This window comes from Capra hircus, chromosome 4 (genome assembly GCF_001704415.2).
Source record: "Capra hircus breed San Clemente chromosome 4, ASM170441v1, whole genome shotgun sequence".
Taxonomy (NCBI): Eukaryota; Metazoa; Chordata; class Mammalia; order Artiodactyla; family Bovidae; genus Capra; species Capra hircus.
This window is the reverse complement of record NC_030811.1, coordinates 85089168-85102448: the sequence shown is the minus strand read 5'-3', so window position 1 is coordinate 85102448 and position 13281 is coordinate 85089168.

The following is a 13281-nucleotide window of genomic DNA, read 5'->3' as shown; positions in this document are numbered from 1 at the left end:
TCATCAAGTCCGTGATGCCATCCAGCCATCTCATCCTCTGTCATCCCCTTCTCCTCCTGCCCCGAATCCCTCCCAGCATCAGAGTCTTTTCCAATGAGTCAACTCTTTGCATGCGGTGGCCAAAGTACTGGAGTTTCAGCTTCAGCATCATTTCTTCCAAAGAACACCCAGGGCTGATCTCTTTCAGAATGGACAGGTTGGATCTCCTTGCAGTCCAAGGGACTCTCAAGAGTCTTCTCCAACACCACAGTTCAAAAACATAAATTCTTCGGTGCTCAGCTCTCTTCACAGTCCAACTCTTACATCCATACATGACCACAGGAAAAACCATAACCTTGACCAAATGGACCTTAGTCTGTGAAGTAATGTCTCTGCTTTTGAATATGCTATCTAGGTTGGCCATGACTTTTCTTCCAAGGAGTAAGCCTCTTTTAATTTCATGGCTGCAATCACCATCTGCAGTGATTTTGGAGCCCCCCAAAATAAAGTCTGACACTGTTTCCACTGTTTCCCCATCTATTTCCCATGAAGTGATGGGACCAGATGCCATGATCTTTGTTTCCTGAATGTTGAACTTTAAACCAACTTTTTCGCTTTCCTCTTTCACTTTCATCAAGAGGCCTTTTAGCTTCTCTTCACTTTCTGCCATAAGTGTGGTGTCATCTGCATATCTGAGCTTATTGATATTTCTCCCGGCAATCTTGATTGCAGCTTGTGTTTCTTCCAGTCCAGCATTTCTTATGATGTACTCTGCATATAAGGTAAATAAGCAGGGTGACAATATACAGCCTTGACATACTCCTTTTCCTATTTGGAACCAGTCTGTTGTTGCATGTCCAGTTCTAACTGTTGCTTCCTGACCTGCATACAGATTTCTTAAGAGGCAGGTCAGGTGGTCTGGTATTCCCATCTCTTTCAGAATTTTGCACAGTTTATTGTGATCCACACAGGTAACCCATTTTCTCTCTGCCCAGGTAAAAAGCTACAACATGCAGTGACAGTTCAACAAGAATATATAAAACTACAGTTGACCACAAAAAATATTACTCACCCTTAGATGGACACCACTATAAGGACTCAGCTAGGCTTGAGACTAGCAAGAGGGAGAGGCCCAATGTCCTCAACTCCCCTATTCCCAAAGAATTGGGCCTCCCAACTCTTGAGGGGGGAATGTTTGTTAGAATAGGAAAAAAGGAATCCAGAATGGTGATGCCTAAAAGACAAAGAAGGGAAAATGAAACAAAGGTAGGTTCAAGGACTGGGATGAGGACCTCTGGTAAAATAAACAGAACTCTTGGCTAGCCCAATTTACATAGGGCAGCCCCAGCGGGAGGAGAAAAAAAAACATAAAAAGAGGAGCCAAAGTTAGGCCAGGGGCTGCTCTTCTCTTCGTGTCTTTTGGGTCAGCCCACCCTCACACCTCGAGAATACAGTCTCCTCTGCTTCCTAAATAAAACTGAGCTGTAACACGGAGCTGTAACAATGGTCTGTCTGAGGGATGTAACAATGGTCCGTCTGTCGCTTCAATTTTTGTTGCAACAAGACAGATTCGAGGCACACCCCCCTGACAGTTACACCTCCCTGACAGTTAATTAAAGTAATGCTCAAAATTCTCCAAGCCAGGCTTCAACAATATGTGAACCGTGAACTTCCTGATGTTCAACCTGGTTTTAGAAAAGTCAGAGGAACCAGAGATCAAATTGCCAACATCCACTGGATCAGCGAAAAAGCAAGAGAGTTCCAGAAAAATATCTATTTCTGCTTTATTGACTATGCCAAAGCCTTTGACTGTGTGGATCACAAGAAACTGTGGAAAATTATGAAAGAGATGGAAATACCAGACCCCCTGACCTGCCTCTTGAGAAATCTGTATGCAGGTCAAGAAGCAACAGTTAGAACTGGACATGCAACAACAGACTGGTTCCAAATAGGAAAAGGAGTATGTCAAGGCTGTATATTGTCACCCTGCTTATTTAACTTATATGCAGAGTACATCATGAGAAACGCTGGCTGGAAGAAACACAAGCTACAATCAAGATTGCCGGGAGAAATATCAATAAGCTCAGATATGCAGATGACACCACGCTTATGGCAGAAAGTGAAGAGGAACTAAAAAGCCTCTTGATGAAAGTGAAAGAGGAGAGTGAAAAAGTTGGCTTAAAGTTCAACATTCAGAAAACGAAGATCACAGCATCTGGTCCCATCACTTCATGGGAAATAGATAGGGAAACAGTGGAAACAGTGTCAGACTTTATTTTGGGGGGCTCCCAAATCACTGCAGATGGTGACTGCAGCCAGAAATTAAAAGAGGCTTACTCCTTGGAAGGAAAGTTATGACCAACTTAGATAGCATATTCAAAAGCAGAGACATTACTTTGCTGACTAAGGTCCATTTGGTCAAGGCTATGGTTTTTCCTGTGGTCATGTATGGATGTGAGAGCTGGACTGTGAATAAGGCTGAAAGCCAAAGAATTGATGCGTTTGAACTGTGGTGTTGGAGAAGACTCTTGAGAGTCCCTTAGACTGAAAGGAGATCCAACCAGTCCATTCTGAAGGAGATCAGCCCTGGGAATTCTTTGGAAGGAATGATGCTAAAGCTGAAGCTCCAGTACTTTGGCCACTTCATGTGAAGAGCTGACTCATTGGAAAAGACTCTGATGCTGGGAGGGATTGGGGGCAGGAGGAGAAGGGGATGACAGAGGATGAGATGGCTGGATGGCATCACTGACTCGATGGACGTAAGTCTGAGTGAACTCCGAGAGTTGGTGATGGACAGGGAGGCCTGGCATGCTGCAATTCATGGGGTCGCAAAGAGTTGGACACGACTGAGCGACTGAACTGAACTGAAGTTTAATTAATTCTAGTCTCTCTGTTCAATCCAAAGCAAATGAGTGGATTTTAAAATTAGCTATTTACTGTATGTGATGAAAGAAAGTAGAATGTATTAAACCAAATAACTGATGATTTAATGCTCTCAAATCAGTATGAAGATGTTTTAACCCAACAGTCATTATTCATTTATTATTGGGTAAGTTCAATTCGACTTTTTTTCTTAAATTTGGAGTCTACTTACTATACTTATATTTTCTTGTATTTAATTATTTTTTTATTCGATAGGTACCATAACCACCTGTCATAACTATGGAAGGAAAATAAGCTGAAATCTATCACTCTATTATCCTTTAATTCTATCCTAGTTTACTTCCCTCTGGCTTGTCCTTAGTATGTATATGTAGCTCATATTAGCATGTGAATTTTTGAAGTGCTATTACTCTCACTTAACATTATAAACAAACATTTTCAAATTATAAGAATAGAAACATATCCATAATAGTTAGTGGCAATATAATATTCTGTCATGTATTAGATCTCCCCAGATTTATTTAACTACCACTAAGTTTGGACTTTAAAACCAATTTCCGTTTTCTTTGTATAGGAATTAGTATTGTAATGAAAATTACCTTAGTTTATTTTCTTCCATATTTCTTTAGGACATTTATAACACTTTCAGATTTACTTGGTAAAGAATAGAAATATTTTTATATCTCTTGTTTCACATTAGCAAAGTGCTTTTTGAAAAGGCTGTCTGATTACGCTCCTGCCATAATATAGAACTTCATTTTCCTCTGACAATCTAATTAATGAAAACATTGGTACTTCATGGCTGTTTTCATAGCAGTGTTTTGGCTATTTCTGAGAAACCCTTTGTCTCCCTTTGTTTCACTATTTGTTAATAATGGTTCTATCTATTTTGTGAAATATTAAATATTACTGCTTTATTTTTTAATTTATTTATTTTAATTGGTGGTTAATTACTTTACAATATTGTATTGATTTTGCCACACAACAACATGAATCCACCACAGGTGTACACGTGTTCCCCATCATGAACCCCCCTCCCACCACCCTCCCTGTACCATCCCTCTGGGTCATCCCAGTGCACCAGCCCCAAGCATCCTGTATCATGCTTCAAACCTGGACTGGCGATTCGTTTCATATATGATATTATACATGTTTCAGTGCCATTCTCCCAAATCATCCCACCCTCCCCCTCTCCCACAGAGTCCAAAAGACTGTTCTATACATCTGTGTCTCTTTTGTTGTCTCACATACAGGGTTATCATTACCATCTTTCTAAATTCCATATATATGCCTTAGTATACTGTATTGGTGTTTTTCTTTCTGGCTCACTTAACTCTGTATAATCAGCTCCAGTTTCATCCACCTTATTAGAATGGACTCAAATGTATTCTTTTTAATGGCTGAGTAATAATCCACTGTGTATATGTACCACAGCTTTCTTATCCATTCATCTGCTGATGGACATCTAGGTTGCTTCCTTGTCCTGGCTATTATAAACAGTGCTGCGATGAACATTGGGGTACATGTATCTCTTTCAATTCTGGTTTCCTTGGTGTGTATGCCCAGAAGTGGGATTGCTGGGTCATAAGGCAGTTCTATTTCCAGTTTTTTAAGGAATCGCCACACTGTTCTCCATAGTGGCTGTACTAGTTTGCATTCCCACCAACAGTGTAAGAGGGTTCCCTTTTCTCTGCACCCTCTCCAGCATTTGTTGCTTGTAGACTTTTGGATCGCAGCCATTCTGACTGGCGTGAAATGGTGCCTCATTGTGGTTTTTGATTCGCATTTCTCTGAAAAGATGTTGAGCATCTTTTCATGTGTTTGTTAGCCATCCGTATGTCTTCTTTGGAGAAATGTCTGTTTAGTTCTTTGGCCCATTTTTTGACTGGGTCGTTTATTTTTCTGGAATTGAGCTGCAGGTGTTGCTTGTATATTTTCGAGATTAGTCATTTGTCAGTTGCTTTATTTGCTATTATTTTCTCCCATTCTGAAGGCTGTCTTTTCACCTTGCTTATAGTTTCCTTTATTACTGAAACTGAAACTGAAGTCTCTCAGTCGTGTCCGACTCTTTGCGATCCCATGGACTGTAGCCTACGAGGCTCCTCAGTCCATGGAATTTCCCAGGCAAGAGTACTGGGGTGGGTTGCCATTTCCTTCTCCAGGGGATCTTCCCAACCCAGGGATCGAACCCGGTTCTCCTGCACTGCAGGCAGGCGCTTTACCATATGAGCCACCAGGGAAGCCTCCTTTATTACTACTCATCATTTATCCAAGAAGTCTTTTGACTGACTTGAGGGCAAAGATCCATGAGGTAAAACAATGGTCTCAAATCATTATATGACTATCCCAATGGTGTTCTCAACCTCCACAAAAATTTATAAAGATTTACCTTGTCCTAAATATGCAGGGTGTACATAAATGATAATTCCATTTAAATTTTAATCATTGGAAGTTAACAAATATACACAAAAACCTGGGTCACACATGTGAATATAAGCTTTTTACATTTGGTCTCATATTGTAATGTTTCAAATAAAACTTCACGGTTTTATTTGTGAATAAATCATTTGTGAAGAGTGTGAATATATTGTTATATTTGGTTTCAAAGGAGATAGGTTAATAAGAGGAAATGTGGGTCTGCCGGCAATAAAAGGTAGGAAAATCAATCAATAAGAAAGAGAAACACTGTTGATTCTCTGGCCTTGAAGAGGGCTTACTCTGCCCTATATGTGATACATAACTGTACAGTTGTAACTAAGGAGTGCTGGTTATGTTGTGGCATAGTTCAAAAGAGGGTGTGTTAGGTGGCAAAGTATCTGAAAGAAAAATGAAACATCTAGTCATCACTCTTACATTGTTATTTTTTCAGGATAACAGGCAACAACTTGTTTTACTAATGTGTTTTTAGTGGTGTCATATGGGACCTGAGAAAGCTGAATGGTGCCATATGGGTGCAAAAGCTTTTCTATTGCTAAGGATGAAGCATGCATAGTTAGTTGTAAAAAATCTGTGGTATGCAAGGTGTGACCCTGAGCTGAATCTACATCCTGCAAATCTTTGTTCATCTACACCTGCCCCAAGGATATGCTTGGGGGGAAATATAATTATGGGTTCTTATGTATGGGTTGTCTTGCTTTATTTGATATACTAATCATTACTTCTACTTGTGCTCAGCAAGTTCATTGGCTACTTTATCCATCCAGGATACTCACACAGAAATACTTTTAGGAAAAATTTCTAAAATAGTAATAAGTTTTTGGAGGTTTTCTTGTTAGAAATCACAGCTTAATATTCTTTCCTTCTGGTACTGGAGAACTATATGATTTAAAGAATCTAAACAAATTCTGACCTATTATTGAGCTTAACAAAAAAATTCTAGAAACATCCTCAATAAGATATTCTAATGTCTAATTAGATAATGCCTTAATAAAGAGGCCTCAGTTGAGATTCAATTGGCCTGCACAGATTCACACCTAATGTTGTAATTAACAATTGCAGATTCCCATTTTCAATCAAGACCTTTAAAAATACTTTCATTCAATTTCTGGAAAGTATAAATCATTTTTATACATAAAAATTACAGCTTTCCTATTTTACCCTATTAATACTCTTTTTTCTTCATATTTTGTTTTGTGATACAATATCTTGACCCTGCTAAAGTTTTCTGGTTTTTTAAAAATTAAGATCATTGATTTAATCATCCATTATAAGCTATAGCTTTTTATAAGTATTAGAAGGATAGAGAAGTATCAACTAAGCGATTTGATTTAAAGAATCTTCCAAATTTTCCTCCATCTAGCATCACATCCTGAAAATAAAAAGTCTTCCACTATTTATTGAGATAGTTTTTCAACTAAAGGTCAACTTTTCAAATGGAATACCTTGAAGCTTTACAGTTTTTAAGGCATTGAGATAGTAGTTTATCAAAGACTAACTCTGCAACTTACTTTTGCAAACCCTGGGAAAAATACTTGTAACTGGGAAGACATGAAGAATCATGGGTCCCCATACCCTGTTAAGAAACAGTAAGAGCTTAAGATAATTGAAGAGCTAAAGGCAGCACAAGGTCATTGATTTCTGTGGTTGAAGAGGAGGGGTGATGTAAAGATAAAATGGAACCAAGAAAATGTCTGCTTATGCCATACTTTTCCAAAGTTATCTGTGCATATTTATGCAACTCATCTAGTCAATTCTACTATAATCTTGCAAGTAGTCTGAAGAAGTGTCTTTGTGTAGTAAATGTAAAATGTCATTCTTCATGAATAAAGATAACACTAGTAAGTATACAGAAAGCATTTGAATTTGAATTTGTAGGTAGAATTGTATTGTCTTTGGTCTAACATCATATATTATCAATAACCAACTGGATTTAGCAGTTCTGACTCAGGCATACATTTAAAAAATACAGACATTAAACATTTTATATGGCAAGTAAATACCTCACTATTAATCAATATTAAATTTTATTGACTTCTTTTCAAATGAAATTTTTGATTATCAGATCTCTTCTTTTCACTGATGACCCTTTGTACTCTTGTTGCACTCTGACAAATATTTGAACTCTCAAAATTATTCTTATTTGGTATATTTAAACAGTAAATAGCCTTGGTACATGCTTTGAAGAGCTTATCCAGAAGAGAAGACATATGGGTAATCAAATAATTTCAGCTACATTTTAGTAGATGCACAGAATACTATGAAGCACATAGAAATCATCCAAGAAGGTGAGATTCTTAGTTAGAAATAAGTCAGGCCAAGAATGGGAGTGATGAGGAAGCCAGTTGTGGACTCTAAAATATTTCATGTAGAGACAGAACAAACGGAACAATTGCATGGATACGATGATAGGTAATTAGAGGGTGTTCAGTACTGTTGAAATGTAAAAGCTGAACAGGGATACTTGGGATAGACGAAGTTGAATTCACATGGTGCATGTCATTATGCCACCTTAACCAGATACTAGTGATAGTTAGGAAGCAAAGGAACAACATGGCCTTATTTACATTTTAGGTATAATACTCCTGCAATAGTGTGAGAAATTAATTTTGGGAGGTGTTTGGAGGAGAAAGAAAAGAGGCTAGGAAACTAAAGGTGTGAAAAAATCCATTAGGAGTAAGATTAGGGGCCTGAACTTAACATGTATTTTTGATTACAGAGAGTGAGGGGACAGATTTACAAAATGCGTGTAAGGCATGATTCACAGAACTCTGTAACCAATTGGGTGGCAACAGATGGAAGAAGTTGGAGCAATGCAGGGTGACTGCCAATTGAATGATGAAAACACCATCCAAAACAGTGAATACTGGATTAGAAATGTCATGCTGCTGCTGCTAAGTCGCTTCAGTTGTGTCTGATTCTTTGTGACCCCATAGACGGTAGCCCACCAGGCTCCCCCGTCCCTGGGATTCTCCAGGCAAGAACACTGGAGTGGCTTGCCATTTCCTTCTCCAATGCATGAAAGTGAAAAGTGGAACTGAAGTCGCTCAATCGTGTCTGACTCTGTGTGACCCCATAGACGGCAGCCCACCAGGCTCCTCTACCCATGGGATTTTCCAGGCAAGAGTACTGGAGTGGGGGTGGGGGTGGGGGTCATAGGAGCTCCAAATACAGTATAGATAACATTAGGCGATGGGTTTTGTGAGTCTGGATTTTAGGATTTGTCCCTATTAATATCAGCTTCTTTCTTCCTAAAATATTGCAGAATTATAAACCTTTTTTTCAAAGCTTGTCCTTGTCACTACTTTCTTGGCTGCTCTTCTCTCTATGGTTTTGTGGTTGAACCATAAAGACTCTGAAGATATAAACAGTGTCTTATTCATTTTTCTTCCAATAATTAGTACAATTTCATGTTCTTTTTGGCCCTCAAAATATATTAAATCATTCCTTTCATTTGTGAAACACTGAGGTTACAAAGATGAAAAACAGGCATAGTCCCTGCCATCCAATGGCATATAGAGTCACTGTACAAACACACAATTACCTTTGATACTCGTAGTATTGAAGGAGTTATAAAAACAAAGAAAAGGTAGCTATTGAATTGATCTTGCAGAAAGAAGGAATGGGTGGGAATTTTTTGAGATGAGTTTACTACGTGAAGCCATACAGGGCTTGGCTTTGAGGATGCCACCCTTGCTGTGAAATGTAAATTCTGAATGAGTAAGCTACCTATTCATCCATACCACATAGCAGCTCAAAGATGACACAATCCTCTTTTTTTTTTCCTCTACATTATCAGTTACAGCTGACACAATGACTCAGTTCCACAGATGTGGATTTCAATTCTGCTCAGTTTTGTTCTCTCATACCCTGTATCTGGCCCTACTCAGCATGGTCAAAGCATATTCATCAGCACCTTGCCCCCATACTAATCCACAGAGTGGAGGAAGATAGAAAGCAGAGGGCAATTCCTTCCACAAGATATTACCCTGAAGTTGTCCACATAAATTCTACTCATAGTCCCTTGCACAAATTTATTCTCAAGACCAAATTAACATAAAAGCGAGGCAGAGAAACAGCTTTATAGCATGTGTTCTGAAGGATCATGAGAGTTATAGTATCAAAGGGAATGAAAAAAGGGGGTTAATGAGGGGTTATATCACATTCTCTGCCATAATTATTTAAGCCCATTATCAACTTACCCAGCAGAACCATGGTTATCAGAAACTATATCACATCTCTGAACTCAAATTGTTCATCCTATTCTCTGACCCAGTAATTGTATTCTTGCAGTTCACTTGCCCTAGTATTTCTTGCTACTGTAGTTCTTCAGATTATCTATGAGCTTGAGCTCATTTTTTTTTTCACTACATTATTATTTTTTTCAACCAATGGCTTCCTTTTCCCTTTACTTTGGCCAGCTTAGAATTATGATCAGTTAACATAATCACAACACAATCTTAGTTCCCGTGTCTTCTTCTAATTGTATCATAATTACATAGCAAAAGTCCACAAACCCATTTACCTATCTCCTCTGAGCCTGCAATTAAGCCTTTAAATGGACAGCCTTTCTGGAAGAAAAAATAAGAAACATAGATGACTGATTTCACTTAAAATTATTATAAATTCATGAAGTCAAGCAGTTCCAGCCAGAGCTCCTACTGTATTCTCTTTGTAAACTTTTATATTCCCCTTCTCTAATGTGAATAAGTGATGCTTCCTCTCCCTGAAAACCTCTTGCACCCTGAGGGGTACCACCCTGAACAATTCCTAGGGCTTAATTCACACTGAAAATGATGTTCAACTTTGAACACTCCCTTTCTTTACCCAACCTTGTGGCTAATGGCCTCATACTTCAAACATGAACTCCATCATCTTTTGCTAAACAAAATTTAGAAGTTAACCTACAACAGCCAAGGTTTTCCAAAGAGAAAACAGCCCTCCATCTATCAAAGGAAAGTCTGGATTACAGATTTTTACTCTAGAATCTACCTCCTGCAAAATTCTCAGGATACGTGTTCAAACATTTCCCAGAATCTTCAAATTCATCTTTCTAATGACATACTCTCATCAGCATACTCTACCAGCTCTACTACACACTATAAGCCTTCCTTTCCACCTGGATCATCATACAGATACTGGTTAATTTTTCTGCTCTCTTTCTCAGAAAATTTAAAAATTGGGTTCTAAATGTTCCAATTTCCTGATATAAAATAAATAAGTCAAGGGGATATAATGTATAGCATGATGACTACACTTAAAAAAACATTGTTTGCACATCTTGACTCCATTTAGCAATGTCTCATTCATTCTTTAACACATTTGTACAACTTCTCTATTCTTTAACACAATCCAGCCTGCCTTCTGTCTCTATACCTCCACTGGGGTCACAGTCTCCAGTCACCTCTATCTCACATTGCCAGATTCAAGGAACATTATCTGATTATCATCATACTTGACTATTGGGAATATATGTATAAAACAGTTTGACCTTTTGCTCCTTCTTGAAATTCTCTTCTCTCTCATATTGCACTCTTTGAATTTGCCTCCAACTTCCCAAGATGTTCATTTGCTGGCTCAGTCTCTTTTCCTCAAAGTATTAGGAACATGCTGGAATTCCTCAAAATACCGTCTTGACCTCCTCTCATGTTTATTTACATTCTCTACCTGGGAGGTGATTCTATTCCCATAGTTTTAAATAATGACTACATGAAGGTAGCTTACAATTTTACTTCTTTGATGAAGACATCACTAGAGACAGCCAGATTTATATAACTAACTCTCCCTTTGATGCTTTGAGTAGGATACGTTATGAGAAACCCAAAGTTAAATTACCCAAAACAAAACTCCTGATTAGGCTTCAATCTGATTCTTCTCTGTTCATCTTCACCATAGTTTCTCACATTTATTTATTTTCTTCTGAAATTAATTTTATTCAGCAATTTTCCATGAGAATCTGTTAGTGGTAAAACCAGTATTTTTCACCTGAAAATTGATTTCACTCTAATTTTCTAATGGAATCATAGTTGGAGTGCTATTCTACTCTATGAACTCCTCTTAACCGTCTAAATGTGCTTGTTAGTTTTTCTTCTGTCATTTCTGTTAAGAAATTTAATCTCAAATTTATTCTGTTTTCTCTTTAGATATCTATTGTGATCTGATGGTTATTAAAGATCTTCCTTTTGTCTTTGATTTTCAACATTTCACTAGGAAATGTCTAGACATAATTGTTTTCTTTTCATTTATCTTTTTCATTCTCTGCATGTTTTCAAAATCTGAAGACACATATCTTTCACTCAATCTTAAACATTCTTAATTATTATTAACTTGAATGTTACCTTTATCCCATTCACTTTATTTTCTCCATTCTATGTCCTCTACTCTATAGTCCTTGCTCCGGCCGCCTTCCCCCACCCCCCCAACCACCTTACTTTTGCCACTGAATGTCCTCTGCCTGCTTTTTGCCTGTGGAAAAACTTTAGCCAAAGAATAGGTTTAGTTAGAGAAGTGAGAAAATGCAGAAACAAAGGAAAGCAGTAAAGGAGGTCAAATAATAATAATGCAGTCATTAAACACAGTCAAGGACCTTTAAGTTCCTTCTCAAGGACTATAGATGATATTCTGAGCTATAATCTGTGAGCTGTCCTACAGATACTGAAACCTCTAGCAGGTAGAAGATGTTAACTACATGATGACCAGATTGTACCCACAACATAAAATCCCACAATTCTGAGAACTGGCCTCAGAGAAATGGAAACAAACTGACAAACTGACCCTGAAACTGAAGATTAATTGTATCTAAAAAAAACAAGATGACACTGGTCATACCACAAATGACCAATTTGAAAGAAACTGTCAGAGCTGACTGTGTTGTTTCTGTATGTAGCCCTGTAACTCCATCTATAAAAGCTCTTGCCCACTTATTGTTAGTGGTGGGAGGGGGATGTCAGTCTTTGGACGGATGTCTGACCCTTGTCCCCCCGTTGCCATCATCTGAAAAAAAGCAGATTTTCCTTTTGACCAACGTGGCCTCTTTATTGGCTTTTAAGGGACAAGTAGCCAGACCCAGGTTTTTGGTCACATACCTAGGAGTAGAATTTCAGGCCATAGGGAAAGTTTATCTTCAGACTTACTAGGCATTATTTGTTTTCCATAGTGCTTGTAACAACATATTTGCCATCTTCATCTTATAAACATTCTTGTTATTACATATGTTTACCAGCACTTGGTATTTTCAGACTTTAAGTTACACCAACTGGCACAATGTATGTGCTAAGATATACCTCTTCATAGTTTTAATTTTTATTTCCCTAGACACTAGTAAGATTTAACATATGCTCACGTATTTGTGTGCCACTTATTTTTCACCAATGAGAGAGCACTTATTCTAATGGTACGTTTATATAATCATTTGAAGACAATGGTTCACATTCTTCTGAGAGAAAAACTGAAGGAGGATGAAGTGCCTGGAGGCCTCTTTTTGTAAAGTTATGAGCAGCTCTGCTTTGTGAAATATTTCCAAATGCACTCCTGCTCTCACTTGTTGAACATGATATCTCATCTGAAAGAAGTGTAACTCAATCTTCCATGAATGATCTTACCTTTGTGGTGTTTAAAAATATGCTATTGACAAAGCTTTCCCCAAGCGGATACCACAAATTGTAAAAGTGAAGAAGGCGCCTACATAAAGTTTTGATAACCAAAATCAAAATGGCATAGCAAAATTAAAGGTATCTATGATATAGCTTAAGTTGACACTGAATCGTGCATATTTTTATGGAGACAAATAATAGATGTATTTATTAACATTCACTCCAATTTTCGGAGAAGGTAATGGCACCCCACTCCAGTATTCTTGCCTGGAAAATCCCATGGACAGAGGAGCCTGGTGCACTGCAGTTCATGGGGTCGCTAAGAGTCAGACATGACTGAGCGACTTCACTTTCACTCTTCACTTTCATGCATTGGAGAAGGAAATGGCAA